The sequence below is a fragment of the Mustela putorius genome, unplaced genomic scaffold (genome assembly GCF_011764305.1).
Source record: "Mustela putorius furo isolate JIRA1106 unplaced genomic scaffold, ASM1176430v1.1 tig00000056_pilon_pilon_pilon, whole genome shotgun sequence".
Classification (NCBI taxonomy): Eukaryota; Metazoa; Chordata; class Mammalia; order Carnivora; family Mustelidae; genus Mustela; species Mustela putorius.
Genome location: NW_025421263.1, coordinates 2,516,353 through 2,544,091, shown reverse-complemented (window position 1 = coordinate 2,544,091; position 27,739 = coordinate 2,516,353).

Sequence of the window (27,739 nt, the reverse complement as noted above, 5' to 3'; positions counted from 1 at the left end):
GGGTCTTCTTCATTTCTGTGGGGTTGCTGGGGACCTTAGCAGGAAAGACCTGGAGATGGGCCACCAGATTCCTGTGGTGCTGCAGAGAGATTAAGACACTCACCAAGACAGACATGTGTCTGTTCACATCAAGGAACAGAAGGTGAAGAACACTACAGAAGGATGTTTCAGAGAACCCATCAAAGCTGCCCATTAAAGAAAAGTTCTTCTTAAAACACTGGAAGGACCTAGAGAGTTCAAATGAGCTTATAACACTGCTATTCAGGTGATACATATGAAAACTGCATGGGGAAACTGTCTTCATTTTCTTGGGAAGTTTGGAATTCTCCCAGGAATCTGAACGCAGATGTCAAAGGGCACGAAGTGTGAAACGCTCCTTTCCACAAGATTTTAGCTTGAGAGAAACAGCCAAAGAGCTGAATAGTGATGTGCTGCAGGTCTCAGATAGAGGTTGTTCCTTTAGCATGTGGTTTCTAGAATGAAGATATGGGGAGAAGAGCCACAAGAAATAAACACTTGTTTCTGCTTGGACACATGACTTGCAATGGCCAATGGAACATGAGTAGAAGTTGTGTGTGCTATTCCTAGCAGAGGATTTGAGAGCCATTGCTGCTTCCAGTTCTGTGCCTTTATTCCTGATAATAATATGTCTTTATTAGCAGTCTAGAACCCAAATTGAAGAAGATGCATGGGGCAATGCCATAGCCAGCCCATAGCCAAAATGTCCTATGAATGTCCACACCTTTATTGTTAGAAGCCAAAGAAGAAAAAAGAAGGAAGGAAGGAAGGAGAATAGAATAGAGTAGAATAGAATAGAATTACACTTTAATACAGTGACAAAGGGAGTTTAAAGTTAAAGGGTGGTTAAAGATTTGCCATGCAACACTAAGAACAAAAGAAAAAAGTAGGAGTGGCCATATTAACTTATAATACAGTGTATGTCAGGGAAAAAGAAAATTATTAGAGGCAAAGAAGGGTATGACATATGGCTGGTTATGGATTGACCTTCTTCAAAAAGATAGAATAAAGTCCTCATTTTTGGTACCTGTGAATGTGACCTTATTTGGAAATAAGATCTTTGCAGGTATAATAGACTTAGGAGATGGTGTTTCTGGGGTGATTGGTTGCCTTTGACTCAGGTCATGATCCCAAGGTTCTGGGATTAAGACCTGTGTCAGTCTTCCTGTTCAGCAGGAAGTCTGCTTCTCCCTCTTCCTCTGCACCCTCCATCCTCACTCTCACTTTCACTCTCTTAAATAAATAAATAAATCTAAGAGAGACAGAGAGAGAGAGAGATGGTGTTTCTCAATTAAGAAGGATCTAATCCAATGTGACTGCTATCCCTATAAGAACAGGGAAATTTAGACACAGACAGACACACATGGAGAATACCAAGTGACAGCAGAGGCAGACATCAAAGTGATGAATGCACAACTCAAGGAACTCCAGCCACTGGCAAACGCTTGAGAGACAGAAGGAAAGCAGGGAAAGATTCTTTCTGACAGCCTTCAGAGGGAGCACGGCATGCCAACCATTTGGTTTTGGACTCCTAACCCTCAGGACTTTGAAAAATAAATCTCTGTTCTTTTAAGCCACTAGTTTGTGGGAGTTTGTTATGCAGCCCTAGGAAACTGATATACTGGTAAATGGTTCAATACATGGATCCAAAATATATATGCACCAAACAATGAAGCCTCAAATTCATGAGGCAAAAACCCACAGAGTCCTCCATCTACATAATTTTTTTTTCATTTCAAGAGTGTTATAAGCATTGATTCATAGAGTATGTAACTTTCTCTTGCACCCACCATTCATCAGCTGAATCTATCTTGTCATTTGGATCTGACCTAGTCACTTCTCAACATTCTAGTGGTAAATGTGGGCTGTTCCCAACATCCATATTTTTCAGTCATACAACTGATTTTATGTGTGAATAGTATAATTCCCTTTTGAAAATCCAAATTCAAGGGGAAAAAATGAACTACTGGGATTTCATCAAGATCAAAAGCTTTTGCACAGCAAAGGAAACAGTTAACAAAATCAAAAGACAACTGACAGAATGGGAGAAGATATTTGCAAACGACATATCAGATAAAGGACTAGTGTCCAGAATCTATAAAGAACTTAGCAAACTCAATACCCAAAGAACAAATAATCCAATCAAGAAATGGGCAGAAGACATGAACAGACATTTCTGCAAAGAAGACATCCAGATGGCGAACAGACACATGAAAAAGTGCTCCATATCACTCGGCATCAGGGAAATACAAATCAAAACCACAATGAGATATCACCTCACACCAGTCAGAATGGCTAAAATCAACAAGTCAGGAAATGACAGATGCTGGCGAGGATGCGGAGAAAGGGGAACCCTCCTACACTGTTGGTGGGAATGCAAGCTGGTGCAGCCACTCTGGAAAACAGCATGGAGGTTCCTCAAAATGTTGAAAATAGAACTGCCCTATGATCCAGCAATTGCACTATTGGGTATTTACCCTAAAGATACAAATGTAGTGATCCAAAGGGACACATGCACCCGAATGTTTATAGCAGCAATGTCCACAATAGCCAAACTATGGAAAGAACCTAGATGTCCATCAACAGATGAATGGATCAAGAAGATGTGGTATATATACACAATGGAATACTATGCAGCCATCAAAAGAAATGAAATCTTGCCATTTGCAACAACATGGATGGAACTAGAGCGTATCATGCTTAGCGAAATAAGTCAAGCAGAGAAAGACAACTATCATATGATCTCCCTGATATGAGGAAGTGGTGATGCAACATGGAGGCTTAAGTGGGTAGAAGAATAAATGAAACAAGATGGGATTGGGAGGGAGACAAACCATAAGTGACTCTTAATCTCACAAAACAAACTGAGGGTTGCCGGGGGGAGGGGGTTTGGGAGAAGGGGGTGGGATTATGGACATTGGGGAGGGTATGTGATTTGGTGAGTGCTGTGAAGTGTGTAAACCTGGTGATTCACAGACCTGTACCCCTGGGGATAAAAATATATGTTTATAAAAAATAAAAAATTAAAACACCAAAAAAAAAAAAAAAAAAAAAAAAAAAAAAAAAAAAAAAAAAAAAAAAAAAAAAATCCAAATTCAAGTCTCTGTTATTTGATAGAAGCACACCAAGTAATAATTACATATGTTTATCTGGGCACATAGGATATTCCAAATAAATAATTAAAATTTTTTCTGTGGATTAAATTGGCTAACCTAGCTGCTAAATAGGTTATTTTAAAATCCACATTCAAGCATGTTGTCTGAAACTAATAGCCCCCACAAAGAATATATTGTATTTAAATTTTAAATCTTTACTTTTTGAGGTCCTTATCTAAATTATAAGTTTCATGAAGTATTGCCATATCTACAGAGTATAGAATAGTAGCTGACATGAATGCTCACATTAATACATGATGAATATATGAGTGAAAATGAGAATGGATTGCATTAATTTTTAAGTGTAATACTATTCTTCAGTGATATACTTGATGTGATTCAGATTTATTTTCTTTTACTTACTAAGTGTAATAGGTTCAGAGATCTCTTAAATTAGACCATCTTTGATCAGAATGTGCTGTTAAATATAATCAGTAATATTAATATTATTAAGAAAGTTTATAATGGAACTATTGAGAGCTTACCATGTCAGTTCAGTTTTCAGTACTTATTTTTCATGATCTCATCTAATCCTTACAACAATCCAAGGAAATAGTAATGTCATGATGCCCAGTTTATATGAAAATATCAAGATTTTAAGTGTTTGACTAAATTGTTCCAAGTCACACAGCAAGTAAATGGCAGAGCTTTTTATGTATGGTAGTTGTATGTTCAATTTTATAAGAAACTGCCAACCTGTTTTGCAGAGTGGTCATATCATTTTACATTCCCACCAGCAAAGCATGAGTGATCCAATTTCTTTCTGTTATCACAAGCACTTGATGTTGTTACCACTTTTTGTTCTAAAGGCAAAGAAGGATATAACATATTGCTTATTGTGGGTTGAATTATGATGCCCCCCCAAAGATATAATCTAGTTTTAATGCCTGGTACCTGTGAATGTGTTCTGTTACCATAAAAGTGAGCGATGCTGAACATCCTATCATGTGCTTATCTTCCGTCTGCATATCCTCTTTATCAAAATGGTCTTTTACCAATTGTCTAACGGATTGTCTATTTTATTTTATTGTTGTGCTTTGAGAGTTCTTTAAATATTCTAGATACAAATCCTTTGTTGGATATATACTGGATACTCATGCTTTTTTGGAATCTAATCCTTTGTTGCAAATATTTTCTCCAAGTTGGTAGCCTGTTTTATATTTTGTTTGTTTGTTTGTTTCCCATGATTTTCATAGGGTCTTTTACAGAGGAAAAGTTCTTAATTTTTATGAAGTCTAATTTATCAATCCCATCTTGATTTCTTTATAGTGAGTTTTAGGATGTTGCTTCATATGTTTTTCTTAGTCATTGCTGCAAGTATTATAGTATGTATACATGCAGAAGTTATCACAGTCTACTGGTATTGATATTTTACCAACTCTAGTGAAGTTTAGAAACCATATGTCCACCTAGGTCTCTCAACTCACTCACTTTTTCAATACAATTCCCTTAGGTATTTTTTCAACATATAGTGAACATCATTCAAATGGTTTTATAAATTTTGCCTCACTTATCAAATATGACTTAGGTAAATCATAAGAAGAGTCTACTATATTGTATGGTTCTTCTTTCTGAAGTTCTGAGAACAGCTTAACAGTACTTTCTTCTTAGAAAACTTCTAGTACTCATTCTCTAAGGGCTGGTTTGCTAGCAACAAATGCTCTTAATTTTCTTCTTTCCCTCTTTCTTTCTTGAATGATGTTTTTGCCAGGTATAGAATTTATAGCTTACAATTCTTTTCCTTCAGTAGTTATAAAGGTTGTACCATTTCTTTCTGGCCTCCATGTTTTCAGACAAGAAATTTGCTGTCAGTCAGTCAAAGTGGTGTTTCCTCTGGCTGGTTTTTAAGATTCTTTTTTTCTTTGCCTTTCATTTTCAGACATTTGATTATGAGGTATATTGGCATGGATTTCCATGGGTTCATCCTATTGAAGTTTGGCTCAGCTTTTTGAAAATGTAGTTTATGTCTTTCACCTTTCATATTTAGAAAGTCTAAATCCATTATTTCTCTGAAACTCTTTCAGCCCACTCTCTTACTCGTCTCCTTCGGGACTCCAATAACACAGATGTTGGGCCTTCACTATTTTCTGCCTCATTCCTGAGATCTTTCCCTTTTTACCCCCTATTTTTCTCTCCTTTGTTCAGATTGGGAAAATACTACTGATCTGTCATTAAGTGAAGTAATTCTATCTTCAGCCATCTCCAGACTGATATTGAGCCCAACCTATGTGTTTTTATTTTTGCTGTTGTATTTTTCAGCTTTATAATTTCCATTTGATTCTTTCTAAAACTGTCCTTCTTTGGCTTCTATAATTTCAACTTCTATTTCTCATTTATTTTAAAAGCATTTTAAATTGCAAGTTAAAGCATTTTTATGATGGCTATTTTAGAGCTTTTTTCAGCTAATCCCAAGGTTTAATTCAGTTCCATGTTCTTTCTGTTGACCACATTTTTTCATTCTATTTGTTATTTTTCTTGATTCTTTGTCTAACAGGTGATTTTTTAATTGTATCCTGACTTTTTGTCTAGTTATTGGGGGTTTCTGGGTCCTATTCAAATCCTCCATTTTGACAAGAGGTCACCCCCTCTAGGCTAACTAGCAGGTCCTAGATAATTTTGTGGGCTGTGGCTCCGGTGACAATTTAAGTTCATAGTCCTTGTGGTGTTATTTTGGTCTGGTTGGCTTGTTTGGGATCACTGGTGCTCCATCACAGATCCATTTTGGTGCTTGCTGAGTGTGCAGAATAAGCCCCCTAGCCTAAGAAGCATGGGATCTCTAGAAGGGGATGAGGTCTCAGGCCTCTGGGACAAAGAACACTTCCCAGGCTAGTGCTTATTATGACAAAATAGCTCCACTGCTTCTCCCTTATTCCTCAGTAGGAAAGAAAAGTCTCAAGTTTAGCCTAGCAGAGAGTATTACCCTGATTATGAGTGAGTGCCTGATTATCATGGTTGAATCAACCATTTGTTGGCTCTCTAGTTGCCTAGTGTGTGCAGTGATGGAAGGAAGTCCCGCCCTTGGGCTTGAAGAGTGCTTCTGGGTCTGGGCATCTGTTGTAGTGGTTCTGCCTGGGCCCACAGTGCCTCTAGCAAAGAAGAGAGGGTTTCCAAGGTTGGGTGGGGGTGTCTTCATCCTGTGAGGATAAAGAGTGTTTGTTGACATCTTATCTGTTGGTGCCTTCCACTGGGGCAAGGAGGAGGTCTCAGGCCCATTGGGAAGGAGAGCCTGTCTCCTGTTCTCTCAGTGTCAGTAGGGTTCTTCAAAGACACACTTGTAGGTACCATGGGCTGATGTATGATCCAGGAAGGAAGTAGCACACATGGGTCTCTTTCTGTTGGGTGGTATCCTAAGCCCCCTGCACTAGGCTACTCTGGAGCCCTGTGTTCCAAACTAATCTGTTTCTCTCTTTCTATTCTAAAGTACTCCTGTGACTGCATTTGTGTTGCTTTTAGAGTTTATAGTTGAACTTGTGGACATGAGCAGGGATGAGCCAATGCTCTCTTGTCTAGACCAGAAGACCTGGAATTCAGTTTTAAACATTTAGAAATTAAAATTAAATATAGCCATGCTATGGGAGATGTCAAAATTGCTGCTAAGAAGATAAGGCATTATAGTAGTGAGTGTCTGTGAAGCCAAAAATGAAAATTTGGAAACTATCTGCATAGAGGTAGTACTGAAGTCATGTTTCCCTCAAAGATCTTAGTCACTAAGGAAAAGATAGAACACAGAGTCCCAGAAAGATGACATAACAGTGAGCAACTAATAGTATATATATTACCATTATTTTAAACATATGTATTATACACAATGAATGTGTAACAGTTCATATAATTTAAAAAATTTACAAAGAACATGTGGAGCATAAAGGAAGTGGACATATTTTTCTTACATGCCCACCTATATTGCCTTTATCAAATGCATATCAAGGAAGAGAGAGGCTGCTTCCCATCTCCATGAGGATCTCTGATTAGACCAGGACAATATACTACAGGAAAATAGAAGAAAATCTTGGTCTACCCAATGAAGCGAATTTCAACCAAAGTCACCTATGTATCTCTTTCTGAGTATAGTAATTCCTTCCATGGGCTGGTGTATGATCCAGGAAGGAAGTAGCACACATGGGTCTCTTTCTGTTGGGTGGTGTCCTAAGCCCCCTGCACTGGGCTACTCTGGAGCCCTGTGTCCCAAACTAATCTGTTTCTCTCTTTCTATTCTAAAGTTCTCCTGTGACTGCATTTGTGTTGCTTTTAGAGTTTATAGTTGAACTTGTGGACATACTGAGTGGGAAAGGTGTTTATCCAGAAAGCAACTGTTACAAAGGAAGCAATAAAATGTACACACATTTCTAAATGCATATGGCACTCATCGGTCCAGCAGCTTACACTCAGTATATGCCCTAAACAGACTAAAAGATACAGCACAATGTCAGCTGACTTTTGCAGACACTGCCTTATCATGTGCCCCCATGAGAAACTAAAAACGTTTATGGAATACAACCATAGTCTGGTTTCTAACACAGATTCCAGCTTGATTGTTACAGTCTGAACCTTGGGATTTCCATCTCTAACAAGCTTGTGGTTCATGATTCCACCCAGTCCTTATCTGTTATGGGAAGTCTGACAAAAGTATCAGGCATTCAATAGCTGCAAACACATCTTCTGGAGCTCCCTTTCAGTGTCCCAGAACCTCAAGAGTTGTGTGGAAATTTCCAGACATGGGATGTTTTCCAGTATTACTTACAACCCAAAGTATTCACTGTACAGAAGGCTATATACAATGAAATACCTTGTCATTTCCGCACATGCCCAATCACTGCCCTCTGGGTATCATATAGGTATCTAATAAATTAGAGTGTGACAAGAAATAATTGTTATTGTAGAACACTTTCAGCAGCATGTTAAAATATGTTAGACCATTTATGTTTGACAAGGATTTTTGCTTTAATTTTCTAACAGGTAAATTCATTTTCCTCTTTTCTTTCTAACCATTTCCAAATCTGGAGTGGGGGTAGGGGGTTGGGGAGGAGAAAGGTATGTGGATAACCAGCACCCACCACACTGTAGTACCCTGTTTCCAGGGATGTTCTTCATAGAGAATGGAGGCAGGTGGGGTGGGGGAGGGAATAGAGAGAAAGGGGTTTGGGAGATGTTCTCCCTTCTCTCCAGAGCCTGTACCTGCTGTTGTGTGGCAATCAATACCACAGCTGACCTGCCTAAACACCTTTCCTCAAGTGTTCACTTCACACAAGGAAATCGTTAAAGCAAGACCCACGAGAGCATTTGTTTTGAAAACAAAATGACAGAGCTCACCACTGGCCAAAAGCCCTTTAGACACTAAGCTCTTTATTTACCTGTTGCTCTGACTAACTGAGAGGCGGGGCGCTGCCCACTTTACGATAACATGACTAACGGGGCGTCCTGCCTGGACTTGAAGCCTCATACCTGTTTTCCTCTCTCCACATACTTGTGTGCCCCCCGCCCCGCCCGCACGCCAGGCCTCTGCGAGACGGTCTGCGGAGGCAGGATGCCCACTGGGCGAGCAGAGGAAACAAAGCCTGCTCAGAGAGGACCGCCGCCCCGGGCCGCCTAATTACAAGTCCCTGCACTGCCTGACGTTCCTCAGCTGACAAGCCCGGACTGTGCTGAGACCTTCAAGTGAACCGCGCGCAAAGGCGCGTGTCACATGGCTCACACCAGGAGAGACCGGCCCAGTGCTCCATGTCCCCGCCCTGAGGCTGGCAACCTGGGGGCCAGAGGAGGGTGGGCACACGGAGGACAGAGCACTTTGTTCCTCTAGATGATCACGCTTTTGCTCAGGATTTATTTAGCTCTGGTAGAATCCTTGGAAGGAGTTCAGAGCATGCATTTCAATTCTCCTTCATTAACAAGCAAGTGCAGATCAGAACCCTTCTAGGAGTTCTTTGCATACTGAAATTTACTTCAGCAACTTGCTCTTGACATTTTGCTTCTGTATCAGCTGTGTAGACTTTTAGACACATCGGATACTCAAACAATTTAGAATAGACAGTTAAAGCAAAATTCTCTGCTAAGATATGTAGACCACCCGAATCATATTTGTCTCATTTTTAGTACTTTGGAAATCATGAAAACTAATGGGCCGATATAAACATCAGAGTGGTTAGTTAACCAGGTCCCTTCCCAAATTTATTACCTAAATTCTATATATAATATCTCCATAAACAAGTTGGTTTAGTAGGAGATATAGATATTATTTTGAATACCTTTAAAAAAATTTTTTTTCGATCCTCATAGAATTCCTTTTGAGGTATGCAGCAAAGAACAAGTACTCTCTCCAGAAACTGAGGCTTAAAGAGATTACACTTATGTGTCCCAAAATACTTCAGATATGCCTAGTGAGGGTAGGGATAAAACATCCTCATGATTAGGGCATCTCGGAATCCTAATACAACATAGAGATTATTGACACTGGCCACCATGGTTTGGTGGAGAAAATCAACATTGATATGAAAAGGCTCCGTAGCAGGATATTTGACTTAGAAATGATGTGGAACACTCAAACATCACTAAAGTACTACCCTCATCCCTTCTTCCAATCCCACACCCCGTCCCAATCCTATAACCAGAGCCCTCACATTGTCTTCTGTATATACAGGGCCACCCCTGCATCACTCTTCCCTCCTGTTCACAGCAGTAGATACCTTCTGCCCCTGGTTCTCTCACCCCAAAAGTCACTGCCACCAGAAGAGCCCCATTGTAGGACTCTACCCCTCGCCAACTTCCTACTTGACTACTTCCAAAATCTAGTTCTATTAATGGTTGGATAGTTGCCTGGCTTCCAGAACTTCTATCTGGTTCCCTACCTCCTAATCACTCCTATCCTGTTCTCACTCTCCTAATCACTGCTGGTTTTGGAGCTTGGAGAGTTATGGGCTCACAGGAATCTGAGTCACTGGACTATAGCTGGGAATACAGACTTGTTATACTGGGGTTAAACAGGATTGTATGGGCTACTCTGACAATACAACCACAATCAACAGTATCATTTCTATGAGAAAATAAATTCTGACTTTGAAACAACCAACTCATCAATTAACTTTGAGATCACAATGTGTTTATAAACTGTAAAATCCCTGTGATTAAAACTGAATAAATATCTTACCTCAGCAAAGTTGACTGCTTTTTAAATTACTTGTTAAAAAAAGGTCCTGCCCTAAAGGAGCAAGATGTTATGGGCATATTTTCCTTGCTAATTCTTATGTTAGCTGTTTTTGTGTAAAATGGGATCTCCATGACTCTGTTTCCCTTCTTTCTTTTGGACTGAAAAATCAAATCAATTGGTTGGTGCTGATTTGAAAACCCTATGAGGATCCAGCTTAACTACTCAAAGGTTAAGCATATTTTTCTGTATGTTTACTGAACAAGAATAAGAACAAGGTAAGCTTAAATATGTCTGGAAACATAAAGTCCCTTTATTGGTAATTAAATAACAACAACAACAACAACAACAACAAAACAGCTGGACTTGAATATTCATCTGAAGATCCTGCTCTGTAAATTCTACAAATTAACATCCATTAAGTAACCACATATCACATCATCCCAAGATCTATTGGACCTAACAAAGTTTCTGCTTAACTACACAAAAGAAAAATGGCTGCAGGAACTACTGATGGGAAAAATAATGGGTAAAATGACCTTGTGCCATGTGCACATTTTTCTACTAAACTAAAACCCACTTATTCACTTGCGATGGTAGGGAGAAGCATTTTGGAAATTTGAATTGAACTGATTAAGAATCCATTCCATTTGGACAAATTTTATCAGTGTTTCCTAAAGCCAACTGATTCTTACAAGCATAAATCTACTGTAAAACCTAAGGAAAATAATTTTATTCAAGAAAATATATGACCCCAATCTCCTCAAATGTGAAGAGAATGCAAGCTAGTGTTTAGAAATTTACTGGTGGTTGTTTCCAACCCCCCACCATAATAAGGGAAATTGTGACAAGCTGACACTAATGTCAAGAGTGTACCCAGTCTCCTGATGCATTGCTCTATACCAACAGCTACAATCTACCACTCATTTAAAAGTCCAGTGGCATTTTGACCAAAATCCCATTCCCCACCTAAGTGGGCTCCTATGAAATCAAAGTCAAGTGTTACTGCAGGAAGGAGGCCCATGGTGTTCTGAGTCATCTGTGAGTTTCTTTCTAACATAAAGTTTAATTTTAGTGTTATTTATTTAGAAAATAATTTTTAAGCAACATATGGATACAGCTGTTTCTGTTTGGTATAGTTTTGAACTTGAAGTGAATTACGTCTTCCTTTAAAAGGGGGCAACTTTCTGCTCCTTTGTTAAAGCAGAAGTCAAATAATTACAAATTGATAATAAACATGTCTAGAACTCCTTCTCCAACCTAAAAACCATGACCTTTGCTCTTATTTGGTCTTCCATTTTTTAGGAGAGAACTTTCATCTGCTCCAAAGTATGAACTTAATGCATAAACATCGTTGAGGTTTTAACACGCTTCATTTGGTTTGATAAACAAGAAGGGGGGAAAAAAACAAAAATGCTTCCAAAATTGAGTGGTTCAGTCTTTAGCCAGAAAAATTTTCTATAAGGCAATCTACTAATTGTGTGATATTAAAAATGAAAATGAATATATTAAAATATATATTTAGGGTGCTGGATGTGGAAATTTTGATCTGTTTTACACCTTTAAAGATAATGATAAAACCATAAGTGACTCTTAATCTCACAAAACAAACTGAGGGTTGCTGGGGGGAGGGGGTTTGGGAGAGGGGGTGGGGTTATGGACACTGGGGAGGGTATGTGCTGTGGTGAGTGCTGTGAAGTGTGTAAACCTGGCGATTCACAGACCTGTACCCCTGGGGATAAAAATATATGTTTATAAAAAATAAAAAATTTAAAAAATAATAAAAAAATAATAACAATGAAAAAAAAAGATCGTGATATACACTGACCTTTAAATATATGACAAAGCTGTCCAATTGTCCAACTGAACTTCTTGCAGTGATGGGGATGTTCTCTAGTCACGGCTAACCATTATGGTAGCCATTAGCCACACATGGCCACTGAATACATAAAGTGAATCTAGTCTCACTGAGGAAATAAATTTTAATTTATTTAAAACTAAACAGCCAACTATGGTTAGCAGTCACCATATTGAAGAGTCCATCTATGTAGTATAATGGAGCAACAAAAGGGATCAATAATCTGTATGGCTCAAGTGTGATGAAACTATATACAGAAGAAATAAGAAACAGGTGGTATGAGTAGAAACGAGGGTAAGGGCAGATTAAAATCAAGTTAACAAATACTTCTTGACACTTAAGCCATATGATAATTGAAGGTGTCTTGTAATAGAGCCTGCCGTGAAACATAACACATGTGATGGTGTTTTAACCCGCATGGCTTAATTAGTAGACCAAAGGCAGTGAAAAATAGATCACAAACAAGGTAATGCCTTACAATTTGCCAAACAGAATAAGTGTGTGGGAAGAAAATAAGGAACACTTGGGGTTAAAAAAAACAAATCCAATGTGGTAGATACATGTCATCATACATTTGTCCAAAACCTACAGAATGTACAACACTAAAACTGAACCCTAGTATAAACTATGAACTTGGGGTAACTATGATGCATTAGTGTAGGTTCATGGATTATAACAAATGTACGTTCTGTGGGATATTGATCACGGAAGAAACTGTGTTCAGAGGGTGTGCAGGAGGTACCTGAGAAACCCCTGCATCTTCCTCTCAATTTTGATATGAACCTAAGAATACTCTAAAAAATAAAGTCTATGAAAAAAATTCAGAAGGGTGAAGGAGGTGATCAACTCTTCAGATGTGGTGGGAGGAGATTCCACACAGTAGAACAAAGCAGAGTGAGCCCAAGTGCAGAGAGAAGAGGTCAAAGGAGTCAGGCCAACAACTGGTGGGCGGGAAGATTTCCCATCTTCCAGGACAGGTGGGCCAGGCAGTGCAGGGCCTAGAATACCACGCTAAGGAGTTGGGCATTTCTCTTGCAGCCATATGAAAGGCATCAAGTTCAGTGTTTTGAGAACTATGTATCTAATATAATGGCTACTGATGGATCTATCAGAAGTGGCATTGTGTTTTTCATGGTAATAGAAACAGCCTGGGTATCTAAAGAACAGCTTTGTTATCTCTTATTTAGCAAATTAACTTATGTCATGATACCCTTTGATAAAAGAAACCATTCCCAATTTTTAAAGTCTGTGCAATCCCCTTAAGGCCTCTCAGATTTTAGCCCCTGTAGTTCTCCTTGTCTTGCACATTCCTTTTGTTACTATTTTCTCCATGTATATAAACTGATGTTCCTTTTTACAATCTGTCTTGAATGCAATGATAACTAAAGTTGCATTGCTAAAGCCGGGAAATGGGGACAGCATCTTCTTATAGATGGAAGCATCTGGGTGAAGGAAAAAAGGGTCCACATTCATGAAGTTGTGTGGTAGATGTTAGCCTGACATTGACAGAAGGACACAACAATACAATCATCAGGAAGATATCTTCCTCTGCTGAAAAAAAACAAACAGCCTCTTGCCCAAGGACACAGAGCTCATTAGTACCAAAGCTGGAACTAGAATTCAGATTAATTGGATAGATCCCACTGTCAGCTTCAGCAAAGGGTATAGGCTCTACTACTGCTCCCTTCTAGGATGAGTGCAATATAACCTAGAGTGTTGGTATTAGCTCACTTGCACTCACATACCCCGGAAGAGTGTCACAAGGATCCATCAAAGCCAGTGCCATCCAGGCCCTCTCAGGGCTTCTGACTTCTAATGAGATAGGTGTGTGTGTGCACATAAAGTTTGCTGAACCTCAAATAGATGTCCAAGAAGGGCCTTTTTTTTTTTTATTCTGATATAATCAGAAATGTAAAAATAAAATCATCAAAATCCATGGGGGAACACATTTTAGTCCTTCTCAGTAGAAATCCCCTGAATCCCCATGTTTTCATACCCATACTATCTCCCACAGAAGTGTAATGTGAGGCTCAGCCCACATGCTCAGCTCTCAGTCCTTCCCCTCAGGGTGAGGCAGCCAACAGGGCTATTTTGAGCTGTACTCAGCCCTAGAAGACATTTGTCTGGAAGGGCAGGCCATCCACCCCCACCCAGAGCACAGGCCAAGGTACAGCCTGCAGCAAGCGCGGCCACGGTGACCATGCACTCAGGAATGCAGACACCTGCAAGAGCAGGAACGGGGAATAACAGTCACCTGTCCAGCCTGATCCACCCAGGTGGAAAGGGTGTGTGTGGGCATGACTGTGAGTTTGGCTTTGGCCTGTGGAGCAGAGGGAAGGAAGCCGGCACCTGCAGGGTGGAATGCAGCCCGCTCCTCCCCATTAAGGCTAGTTCCTCTGACAAAGGGCTCTCTCCTCTGTGACCCTCCGTTCTCAGTTCTCACTGCGATTGAATGTGCCCCGAGGACGATCCTGCTGTTTGCTTGAACATGGATGCCACTTTGCTGTTTAGAGCCCTGCTCTGTTACTCCCAAGGAATCTGAGCCTTATGGCTCCATCTTTTCTCCTCGGGAAGAACAGTCAATGATGGAAATTGCTAAAGCAAAAAAGGGGATGTGCCTTTAGTTATTCCATGGTGTCTCTCTCCATGATCTCTTTGTCTGCAGAGCTTTTCTATATAAACAGTGCATGGACAAAAATAATAAATCTATATACACATACATATATACATACACATACACCTACACACCTGTCACCTTGTACAAGCCCACTTAAAACTCCCGAAGGTGCCATCACTTGTGTGGTGGAGGAAAGAAGGAAAGCTTGTGAACCGCTGGATGGAGACACCCTGTTAAAAGCAGGTGGAGCAGGAGTGAGAAGGAGGGCACCCCTTTCTGCTCCACACTGCAGGGTCGGGCATGTGGAATGGAGGCTACTCGGGGATGGGTGGTGCTGGGTAGTGTTGGGGACTTGGCATTGCCACCCATTTTCCATACCCTCTGGCAAATAGAGCCCCCTGGAACATGCTGCCCCTCCAGGCTACATGTAAACTCCGGGGCCCCCCAACCCCTGCTATCAATGTAACCTTTGCGTGAACTTTGGCATTGCCCTCAGTTGTCATTTTTTTCTCAGCTATTTCTTGAACAAATCATTATGCTGGTAAAATGTCAAATGCTGTTTTCCTTGGCAGATGCAGAGCCTGGGGGGAAAGAAAACACATTCCTACCACTCTTTTTAAACTTTGCAAGGGATAATTGGGACGTCAACCCAGACGTCACAGGCAGGGATTCTAAGTGCAGTCCTAGCTGTCCAAGGTGCCCTGTCAGCCACACAGGGACATTTCTGTCACTTGAGGCAGCAATGCCCAGTACCTGCTTTCTTCCCTCATTGCAGCATGACTTCCCCAAGGAACCACTAACCCTCCAGGCACCATAAGGATTTTGCCCCACCCTTTGGACTTTAAAATCTCAAATCTCTAGAAGCCCAAACTGCAAGCAGGTCTGAAAGTGCTTGAATGCTGGTGATGCCCAGCCCTGATCTGAGTGGCACTGCAAACTGCGGGCATTGATTTGTTGCCCTGAGCCATGTAGGATGTTTCTGGGGGGTTGTGTGTTTAGGGAAGGAATAAGGACATTGTCCAGGCTCATGTAGCCCCACGTGCCTCAAGGCATTGTAAAACTCCTTGGCCTTCTTTCCTTCTGCACAGTGTTCAAGGGAATTTGCACTTCCTGTGCACCCCTCAGAAGTTCAGAAAAAAGCTCTCTTACTGCCTGTAACAAGTTCAAGTACAAAGTCAGCCTTGGAAATAGTCTTACAAACTTTTCTGAATAGCTGTTTCACTATTGGCAATACACACCCTCTGCCCTGTAAAGAGAAGGCTGGTCCTGCCATTCTTCTGAATGTGTTCAGAAGAGGATAAAGTCACAGCAGCCTAGAGATGAGGCTTCCTCCTGGTAGACAGTTCTCTCCTCTCCTCAGTTCTGGCAGCCCAGAAGACTGGAGGCCCTCCCAATCCCACTCTTCCATCACCACTCTCAGCAGATTATGCAGATGGCAAGTGTTTATACCCATTTTACAAGATGTTAATGAGAGGCGAGGCATCGGACCTGACCTGACTGTGGTCACCTGTGTGGGAGGCATGGAAAAGAACAATCACATGAAGACACAGACTTCACAGGGGCCCATTAACTCCTGCAAAGTGCTGAAATACCCTTCTCAAAGACTCACAAACACAAGGACAAGGCTGACAAGAAAATGCCATGATCTAGATGTGTGCTCATGAAGGAAACATTCTGCTGGAGACAGGTTTCTCTTTCATGGCATCTGCTCTTGTGGCAGGACTCCTTTTCTTTGTCTCTTACATGGAGCTACAAACACTCATTTGGAAGCAGAATAGACCTGTGAGACCCTTCCTCTTAGAACAGGGCTTTGTTAGTCTGTCAAGAACCTGTGTAACGTGCTACAAGCCAACCTTTGCAGCTCCTCAGAACACATGAAGCAAGACTACGAACATCTTTGTCTGGGACTTTGTTTGGGACTTCAGAGTTCCCTCCCCGCCCCCCTCTTTTGCTGTTTCTTCACCCAAGACACTGGTGTGGCAGGGTGATAATTCCAAAGCAGTTGGTAAACTCTATGTTTTTCAAAAAGGGCAAATTACAGTGGTCAAAAATCATGAACATTTTTCTCAGCCACATGCTCATCTCACACAAGGAAGGGATGGCAGTTACTTAGGCTTGGTTGTATTGAGACACAATCACAGCAAGGGTAAGGCAAACCATTTTGTACAGGGCTGTGAGAGCAACAATGCAGAAATACCTTCAAGGACATGCAAGATACTGTGTGAACTGCAGTGTGGTGCCCAGAGCAGTAGTGCAAACAGCATCTGGATACTCAACACTGAGATGTGGCTTGCTGTTATTCCTGATGTGCTTCCTGGAACAAGGGAACACAAGCACCAGCTGGGGCACCCAATCCTGTACTCTATGCCCTACTAACCACAGGATGGTTCATGGAAGAGCAAGGAGGTATCACCTGGGATATGTAATACCCTGCTGAAAACCTAGTATTCCCATAATGGCCTGTGGGTGCCTCCCATGGTACACAGATCTAGACAGCCACCAAGTACAGTGAGCACCTTGGAAGGCAGCATCTTGTCACCTGGGACATCCACCACAGGCTCTCATATCCTTACCATATGGTCCCTGAATTCAGCACATTTTCACGTGGGACATCCCATGCACACTGTCCTCTATACCCTCAAACTCACAATGTACTTCATGCATAAGCACCATCAACACCATCTGGATGCCAAACACTGGTCTATGACCCATAGTAACATAGAGTGATCCATAGAACAGAGTGACAGTATCTCATGCTAACAGGACTCAGTATGACCACATGCATCTCTGGGGTTCCTGCCCCTGTGACCTCTATCCCAGTTCCTCACAGGGAAGTTTGTAGATGACCCCCTTTATGCTGACATGCAGCAGGACCCACATCCTAGGGACCCCCACACTGCACCCACACTTGAGTCACATGGTTCCATGACAGATCAGCAAGGGCATGCTCCGGGTTCTACGCTTTATTCCTTTCACACCCACCACTGACAGTCTGGAGAATAGCATGATGGCCAGCCCTGGTTTTAAATTCTGCCACTCTATGATCCAGGGAGAGGGAGGATGTTCACCTGAAACACATATCTCCATGCTCCCTGGCCCACCCTCACAAGGTGCCTGTGGGACAGCTTCATGGGACTCTCCAAGGATACCCAACACCATAGTTACCTTTCAGGGTTCTCCAGAGAAATAGAACCAACAGATATTTATATGTAGAGAGGAACAGATTTATTTCAAGAGATTGGTTCACAGTGTCAGTGCTAGCCAATACCAATTCTGTAGAGCAGGTCAGCAGTACAGAGACCTAGCGAAGAACTGATATTGCAGCACAAGTCTGAAAGCTGTCTGAAGCAGAATTCCCTTTTAGTTGGGGGACCACAGGCTTTTTTCTCTAAGGATCTTCAACTGATTGGATGAGGCCCACCCACATTATGGAAGGTAATCTGCTGTCTACTGATGTTAAACACTAATCACATTTTTCAAATACCTTCACAGCAAAATCTCATCTGGTATTTGACCAAATATCTTCATACTATGAGTTTTCCAAATAAATATATAAAATTGACCATTAGAGTGTCCTAAGACCCTGTCCTTACTATAGGCTCTGTGGAATAGCCAAGTCTTTTGAAAGGCTTCCAGCACTGTGCTCTCTATCCATACCCACAGCAGGTCAGGTGTTATGACTCTCACTTGGAACACCCCAGCACTTTGTACCACCCCCAGATCCTTAGTGTAGTCACTTTGCAAGGATATAGGCAACATTGAAGACACCAAGCCCTATGTTATAAAATCCCAGCATGACCACAGATATGCCACATAGGCAACACAGATGCCGAAGATAGAAGTGGGCTCTGCTCTTCCAAATCTCAGTGTGGTTGGTGGGCAACAGAATGGACTTCTCAGTGGAAACCTATATTGCATACACACTGGTCATGTGCTCCACAGTACAGCAGCACAGCCACCCCTGGGGAACCAATGTTGTGCTCCCATACTCCCTGCTCACTGCTGGCTTGAGGGCCAGCATACTGGCACCTGCTGGGACACCCTACACAGTTCTCTATAAGCCCAACTAGTAGAAACATCACATGGGTCCCTAAACAACATGCCAGGAATCACCTGGAATGCCCTCCAGTATACAATCTTGCAGCCCCATCACAGGGTGCAGGACCAGTGGACCTGCAGCCAGACATTGCTGGTATACCCCCATTTCAACACTCTACCAGCAATTTTCCCTTTACTCAGACAGGCTCCATGGGCTCCATGGGCCAGCACCATTGCCATCACCCAGGAGCGTGTCATCCCAGACCCTGCTGAGAGCTAGTGGATTCTATCTCCATTTTACCAAAACCCAGGTCACCACCTAAAGCAGAGGCCTACTCCTCTCTTAAGTTCTTAGATTGTTTAAACTCCTGAGAACATATTGCATGGGATTTTCCATAAGAATGTTATTAAACTATTAAGAGAGTCTACCTTCAGTCAATTGTTATTCACAGTCTAAAAGGGTGGAATTTTTAAAGACAGCAAATTCTCACCAAAGGTATTTTATCCTCTATCTTCTGATAAATCAGATTGTCCAAATAACTAAAAATAATCCAGGGATTTTGCACATGGGGTCTGAAGATACACAGGTGAAGATACACACCAAGTGGTATCAGTACCACTTGGTAATAAAATCTTGCCCACCTTTGGTGGAAGTTTCTCCCCTAACACCTCTCACCTACACAGTTACATGCACATGCATTACCCATCAGCAGTCTCTTAAAGAGCTCGTGTGCACCACACTAAGCTGACTAGGTCATTGCCCTTATCTCTTCCCCACAACAGCTCTATATTTTACAGAATAAGAAACTGGGATAAAGAATTATCATGCTTCTCTCTTTTGCATTTTGGTGTTCATAACCTTTTTGCTGTTGTTGTTGTTGTCAACTTATTCAAGTTACCTATCTCTCAAGAGGGTAGGGTTCCAGTGGGCAAGGGGAGGAGGATTAAGATGGTTCAGCAGTAATGCAGTGAAAGAAAGCTGAATGTAGCTCATACTCAACTTCTGGCAAGTACAGCAGAAATTCACAGGAGGACAAGGGTCTTGAAAGTCAGGGAACATGTCCCATACCACTAGAAACTCTCAAGAACTCCAGCCCAGGGCCTCCCTGGCATCATAGATCAGGGAACTCACCAGGCCTGAACCTTCAAGTGGAAAAGCTAATAATCCATGCACTGGTTTAAAAAGAAAATGAGAACAGAGGCACCTGATTGGCCCAGTTGGTTGAGCATCCTACTTTCGATTTCAGCTCAGGTCTTGATCTCAGGATCATGAGTTCAAGCCTTGCATTACATAAAAAAAAAGAAAAGACAATAAAAAAGAAAAAAAAAAGGAAAAGAAAGCAAAGCAAAGAGGAGAACAAAGTCAGAGAGACTCAAATCATAGTGCTCATTTTATTGAGTAAAGGTGATAAATATCCCAGTTATGATTCTCAGCTGTCAGGCCAAAGTAGGAGGAAGAAGCTGGGCCTCTCATGGAAGCTGGGGGTTTCCATGTCCCTTATCTAGGCTTTGCCCTGGCAAAAGGGTCAGCTTGGAGCAACTTTCAGATAACCAAGGGGAATTCAGAGGGCAAAGACGTTTTTCTGCCTAATGTTCAGGGCTCCGGAAGGAGACCGCCTATCAGGCCACCCATCATCCCATCCACAAAAAAACAAAATCACATTCAAAATTAAGTAAGGCATATTGAGGTAAGAGGAAGGATGGGTATGAGTGGTTAGTTTTCCCCTTTTAGTTACCATGTGGCAGAGATAAGAGCCAGAAATTCCCAGAGGACCCTACAGTGAATTAGGGGAAGTAGAACACTGGAAAGCAAGGAGGGGCTTTAAAGTAGGGACTATGTGACCTTGCCATATACGTAGACACAGGTATAATAAATATATTGTGTCTTTATAGTAATGCTGTGTTGGCAGGTGGATCTGTTTCTATGGACTCTATTTGATCCCCTAGTGCCTCTAGTTCACAGAATATAGTATAACTAGATGTTCAATAAATATTTCCAGTTAATGCATTTTTATTAGTAAAAAAATTTCATTTCTTCCTATCCCACTGGAACTATACATACACACACACACATGATTTAAACAAACCATACCAATTTCAAAGATTACGAAGTTATTTGCTGCCTTAGACCACACCAAATAATTCTGGCTCTAGCATGAATTAAAAGTTTTTATTATCAATAGGACTTTTAAAAATGTAGTTATACAATGGTTGCATGTAATTAAAGACCTCTTTATCTCAGTACATGGTAAAATCCAGCCTGTGTGTTCCATCAATCCAAATGTTCAGGTGTTCACTTTGATGGCAGTGCAGTGGTATTGCGGACCCTTCCAAGTTATCACACATGTTGTGTTCTGCCAATTCCATTTGCTCCCCCTCTCCTTCCCCACTTCTCTGCGACAGTTCCTCTCAGCCTGTCCTCACACACTTGTGTGCTGGCCAAATCTCACAGCCTTCTATCAGTACACACTCTGGCTGTGCCCATTTGCAAACTGCACCCATAATTCTGAAGAGAGCCAGTATGGTTGGTCAAAGATGGTGCATTCAGCCTGAATTTTCCTACCATGCCCATGAACTCCATCTGGTCCCCATGCCCACCCTGCACTCCAAACTGTGAAGCTCTGTTCCATATCTGAACCTACACCCTTTCAATTACTGTATTCATGTTCTGTGGCTGCCAGAACAAAGTACCACAAACTAGGGGTTGAAACAATACACAGTTTTTATCTTGCAGTTCTGGAGAAAGCTGTGGACTAAAATCCAGGTGTTGGCAGGGCTGCTGCTTCTGGAGGTTCTGGAGGAGAATCTATCTCCTGTCATTCCTCGTTCCTAGAGAGCACAGCACTCATTCCTGAGTTCCTGGCCCCTCCCCCCATCTTCAAAGTCAGCAGTAGTTGAGTCCCCTCATGCTTTAAATTCCTATGGCCTCCCTTTTCCGGTTTCCCATCATTCTCTTTCACTGGGAAAGGCTCTCTGCTTTTAAGGATGTGATTAGATTAGGCTCATCAGGATAATCCAGAAAAAATATCTCTTTTCCAAGAGATCAAATTGTAACCACATCTTAAAAGTTCCCTTTGCCGTGTAAGACAACATATTCACAGGTTCTGAGGATCAGGTTTGGGATGTCTATGATGGCCATTATTCTGCCCACGAGGATGACCAAAACCTCTCTCTTTTATTTGCTTGTTCTTTGACAGGTCTTCCCAGCTTGCTTCAGTCTCTGATTTGTGGCAAGGATGGTACAAAGGCTTCAAAGGGTTAATGGTAAGATACAGCTCTCCTCAACATTTCCTGATCTTTCTTAAATATTGTAGAAGCCGATTAATGGCAGCACAGACAAATTTATGGAAGACACATGAAAGGATAGATGGATGGAAGCAATTTTTAATAAAAACCTAATTTCCTTTAACTATAATTTTGACTGCTCTCGTGCACATTATTTCATTTATTTGTAAAGATAGGTCTTATCCTCTAGTTTTTGCAAATGAGGAAATTAAAGTTCAGAGTTTTAAGTTGATGGGGTCATATAGCTTACTTGTGATAGGGGTAGGTCATTTGTGTGGCCTGACCTTGAATCCAGGTGGACCTGACCTTTTCACAAATGCACAATTCACTTTTTTCTCTTTTAACCTAGACTATCAGAAATCAATGGAAAATAGCCCAGGTTTCTGTGCTAGAGTTTGGCATGGGAAAACATTAAAGGGAAAGATGAATAGTATGATGTTAACTTGCTCTAGAGACAAAGAAATGGAAGACTTGTTATTAAGCATTGCCATGGATTATCGATTATAATGATTATTGATGTGGTAGGAAAACAAAATGTCTTATTATAACTACCTTCTATTTACTGAGGCTTATGATGCCTCAGTATCTTTGCTTAACAATTTATAGGTATTATAAACCCAACAAGATATCATCTCATTTTAGAGTGAAGAAGCCGAGGCACAAGGAGGTTAAGCAACTTGCCCATGTTCACACAAAATGTCAGCAGCTGATCCAAGAGCCCAACTCAGATGTGTCCTGGTTCTGTGGCCAGGGCTTTTTACAGCTGTTTTGGACCTCCCACTTCCTACGTTATTTGAAAATCTGAACACACATTGTATCTTACCAAAATGAATCCATGATATAAAAAGCACAATGGGTTATCTTAAGATAGTATGTTTCTTATAGACTATCGAAATGATTTTTACAGAGAAAGAAAATTCTTGGGAGCCTAGGTGGCTCAGTTGGTTAAGCTTCGGCCTTAGGCTCAGGTCATGATTTCAGGGTCCTGGAATGGAGTCCCTCATTGGGCTCCCTGCTCAGCAGAGAATCTTCTTCTCCCTCACCCCCTCCCCCTGCTTTTGCGCTCTCTCTCACTCTCTTAATCTGTCAAATAAATAAATAAAATCTTAAAGAAACTTCTTAATGAAATCATTTCCAAATACCTTATATTGTTACATCAGTCGCTTTGCTATGTATCATATTCTTGCTGGTGACACCAACCTCCTCCTTTTGGAGCAGCTATTATACTAATAACACCTAAAATATTAATCAGTATTTATGTAACACCAAACCATTAAAAAAGAATCCTGGCCCTGGGGGTGAGCCATGTAAAAGTGTCAGGCTGGAAAAGCCCAGGGAAAAAGCCCAGGGCATGTGTGGCTCTGGAGCAATTATCTTGGTATCAGACAGCTAGCTATTCAGGGATTGAAAGAGGAAAAGTGCTTGAGAGAAATTTCATGAAAATCATCCCATACTCAGTTTTGCAAGCAAAAGGTGGAGAGGTTGACAGAGGAAAGAGTTCTGTATAGACTACGTGGACAGTTCTCTACCATTTAGACCACCCTTAGGCTCTAGATCACCCCAGAATCTGGGCAGGGGAGCAGCAATATTATACCATCTGGGCTACAAAGCCCCATCAGCAGACACATGTTCTGCTGCAAAGGCATGAGTATCCTTAATTGCTCCCAGTCAGAGTCCTGCTTTGAGAAGCCTCTACATTGCCATTTTTTGTTATAGTTCAGGCAGAGAGTAATAACATTTGCTTTTGTTATTTCCTATTTACATTCAGTCTTGGCCCCTAGACTTGATCCCATTAGAAACAAGCCTATAATTTTTAATTCTTTTCAATTCACATCCTTATATGTGCCTTATTGTGTCATTTCATAGTGACCACTCAAAAAAACCTACTAGACATATCCATGAGAGTTAAAGATCTATAGACCAACAGAAAACACTTGCCCTTGTCAATGGCAATGACAGTAATCTTGAAAGCAATGTTTTCTATGGCAAAAACCATGCAACATCAGTCAGTGCAGGAATCTTATATGTAGACCCTCGGTTTACTCTCTGACCACCTATGTCCTCATTGTTCATATTCCTGCTAACTTGAAGCCTCAGGTCTCCACATCTCTGTCAAGAGGATACTGTGAGTATGTTCTGCTTCACCAAACCCACCCATTCTTACCCTGGGAATGTTACTGAGACCTCTTGTTTGCAGGTGAGCTTCTCTGCCCAAGCTTTGGCCCTTCACCAGGACCTTAACTATTACTATCTAATTCCTTTTCCCTCCTCTGCTGCCAGTATGGTGGAGTCTCAGGAAGAATCAGAAGTAAAAACATGTGCCTAGCCTGACATTTTAAGCCATATTCCCTCGCCTTTAGATTCTAACTTTGGGTTTATAATATCTACTACCTCAAGCAGTTAAGTTTATGTATATATAAAGAAAACAATCTAGATCTAGCTCTCTCATAATTCCAGAGGAGAAAGGGAAAAAAATTTCCATTGACAAAATATTCACATTAACTTTTACCTTAGCCTTTAGTTATCCAATTAAATTTCATACGAACACAGTCAACATTAGTGGAGTGCTAGCCACACATGCACAGTTAATCTTAATTCCAATTTGTGTATCTTATCTTTTCATTAACTGAATCTGTGATTGTTTAGTGTGCAAACATCTCTGAATTCCCTCTGATTAGGCATTAATATTTCAGAATGGGAGAATGTATGTTTGTATACACATGCACACACACACACACTATTTTATATATTAATATAAATATAATGTATGTATAGTTTGGAAATCTGATTATTAAATTAAGCAAAATAATCTAATAATATGAAAGCTATTTTCTTCTGTCCCATCAATATAAGGTATTTTAAAAAAATATAAATGCAATTGCAAGGTCATAGAGTAGCTCTATCTTTACTTTTTTTTTTTTAATTTTTATTTATTTTTAAAATTTCCTTTCAGTGCTCCAGAATTCATTGTTTATGCACCACACCCAGTGCTCCATGCAATATATGCCCTCCATAATACCCACCACCAGCCTCACCCAACCTCCTACCCTATGCCCCTCCAAAAGCCTCAGATTATTTTTCAGTCCACAGTCTTTCATGGTTTGTCTCTCCATCCAATTTCCCCAACTCCCTTCTCCTCTCCATCTCCCCATATCCTCTGTATTATTCATTATGCTCCACAAATAAGCAAAACCACACGAAAACTGACTCTCTCTGCTTAACTTATTTCACTCAGCATAATCTCTTCCAGTCCCGTCCATGTTGATACAAAATCTTCCTTATCCATTCATCCATTGAAGGGCATCTTGGTTATTTCCACAGTTTGGTGACTGTGGCCATTGCTGCTATGAATATTGGGGTACAGATGGCCCTTCTTTTCACTAAATCTCTATCTTTGGGGTAAATACACAGTAGAGCAATTGCAGAGTCATAGGGAAGCTCTATTTTTAATTCCTTAAGGAATCTCCACACTGTTTTCCAAAATTGTTGCACCAACTTGCATTCCTACCAACAGTGTAATAGGGGTCCCCTTTCTCCAACACTTGTTGTTTACTCTCTTACTAATTTTGGCCACTCTAACTGGTGTAAGGTGGCATCTGGTATCTCAATGTGGTTTTGATTTGAATCTCCCTGATGGCTAATGATGATGAACATTTTTGTATTTGAATGTCTTCATTGGAGAAGTGTCTGTTCATGTCTTCTGCCCATTTTTTGACGTGATTATCTGTTTTGTATGTTTGAGTTTGAGAAGTTCTCCATAGATCCTGGATATCAGCCCTTTGTCTGTATTGTCACTTGCGACTATCTTCTCCCATTCCGTGGGTTGCCTCTTTGTTTTGTTTACTGTTCCCTTTGCTGTGCAGAATCTTTTGATCTTGACGAAGTCCCAAAAGTTTATTTTTGCTTTTGTTTCCTTTGCCTTTGGAGACGTGTCTTGAAAGAAGTTGCTGTGGCCAATGTCGAAGAGGTTACTGCCTATGTTCTCCTTCAAGATTTTGATAAATTCCTGCTTCACATTGAGGTCTTTTATCCATTTCAAGTTTGTCTTTGTATATGGTCTAAGAGAATGGTCTAGTTTCATTCTTCTACACATAGCTGTCCAATTTTCCCAGCACCATTTATTGAAGAGACTGGCTTTTTTCCATGGCTATTTTTCCTGCTTTGTGAAAGATTTTTGACCATAAAGTTGAGGGTCCAGGCTCTCTACTCTGTTCTGCTAGTCTGTGTCTGTTTTTGGCCAGTACAATGCTGTCTTGGTGATCATAGCTTTGTAGTAAAGCTTCAAATCAGGCAACATAATGCCCCCAGTTTTGTTTTTCTTTTGCAAAATTTCCTTAGCAATTTGGGTTCTCTTCTGGTTCCATACAGATTTTAGGATTATTTGCTCCAGCTCTGAAAAATGCTGGTGGAATTTTGATGGGAATGGCTTTGAAAGTATAGATTGTTCTAAGCGGTGTAGACATTTTAACAATGTTTATTCTTTGGATCCATGAGCATGGGATGGTCCTCCACCTTTTTGTGTCTTCTTCAATTTCCTTCATGAGTGTTCTGTAGTTCCTTGAGTACAGATCCTTTACCTCTTTGGTTAGGTTTATTCCCAGGTATCTTATGGTTCTTGGTGCTATAGGAAATGGAACTGATTCTCTAATTTCCCTTTCTGTATTTTCACTGTTAGTGTATAAGAAAGCCACTGATTTCTGCACATTGATTTTATATCCTGCCACATTATTGAATTGCTGTATGAGTTCTAGTAGTTTGGGCAAGGAGTCTTTTGGGTTTCTATATAGTTTGATTCCATAAAGTATCATTTCATTTGCAAAGAGAGAGTTTGACTTCTTCATTCCAAATTTGAATACCTTTTATTTCTCTTTGTTGTCTGATTGCTGTTTCTAAGACTTCTGTTGAATAAGAGTGGTGAGAGTGCTGGGTATTTACCCCAAAGATGCAGATGTAGTGAAAAGAAGGGCCATCTGTACCCCAATATTCATAGCAGCAATGGCCACAGTCACCAAACTGTGGAAAGAGCCAAGATGCCCTTCAACGAATGAATGGATAAGTATACTCCATATATACATTGGAGTATTATGCCTCCATCAGAAAGGTTGAATACCCAATTTTTGTATCAACATGGACAGAACTGGAAGAGATTATGTTGAGTGAAATAAGTCAAGCAGAGAGAGTCAATTACCATATGGTTTTGTTTATTTGTGGAGCATAAGGAATAACATGGAGGACATGAGGAGATGGAGAGGAGAATTAAGTTGAGGGAAACTGGAGAGGGAGACAAACCATGAGAGACTGTGGACTCTGAGAAACAAACTGAAGTTTTTGGAGGGGGGTGTGGGAGGTTGGGTGAGGATGGTGGTGGTATTATGGAGGGCACATATTGCATGGAGCACTGGGTATGGTGCATAAACAATGAATTCTGGAAAACACTGAAAAGGAGTTTAAAAAAATAAATAAAAATTAAAAAAGAAAGATACTTATATATGCATATATATGCATGTTTGAACTTCAATATTGTCTATTACAGGATTTAAAGATTTACAGTGCAGAGTGAGCTTCTGGAAGAGACTATAGTTAATTGTACTACTATGACTATACTGAATGTGCTTGTAATGCAATATCAC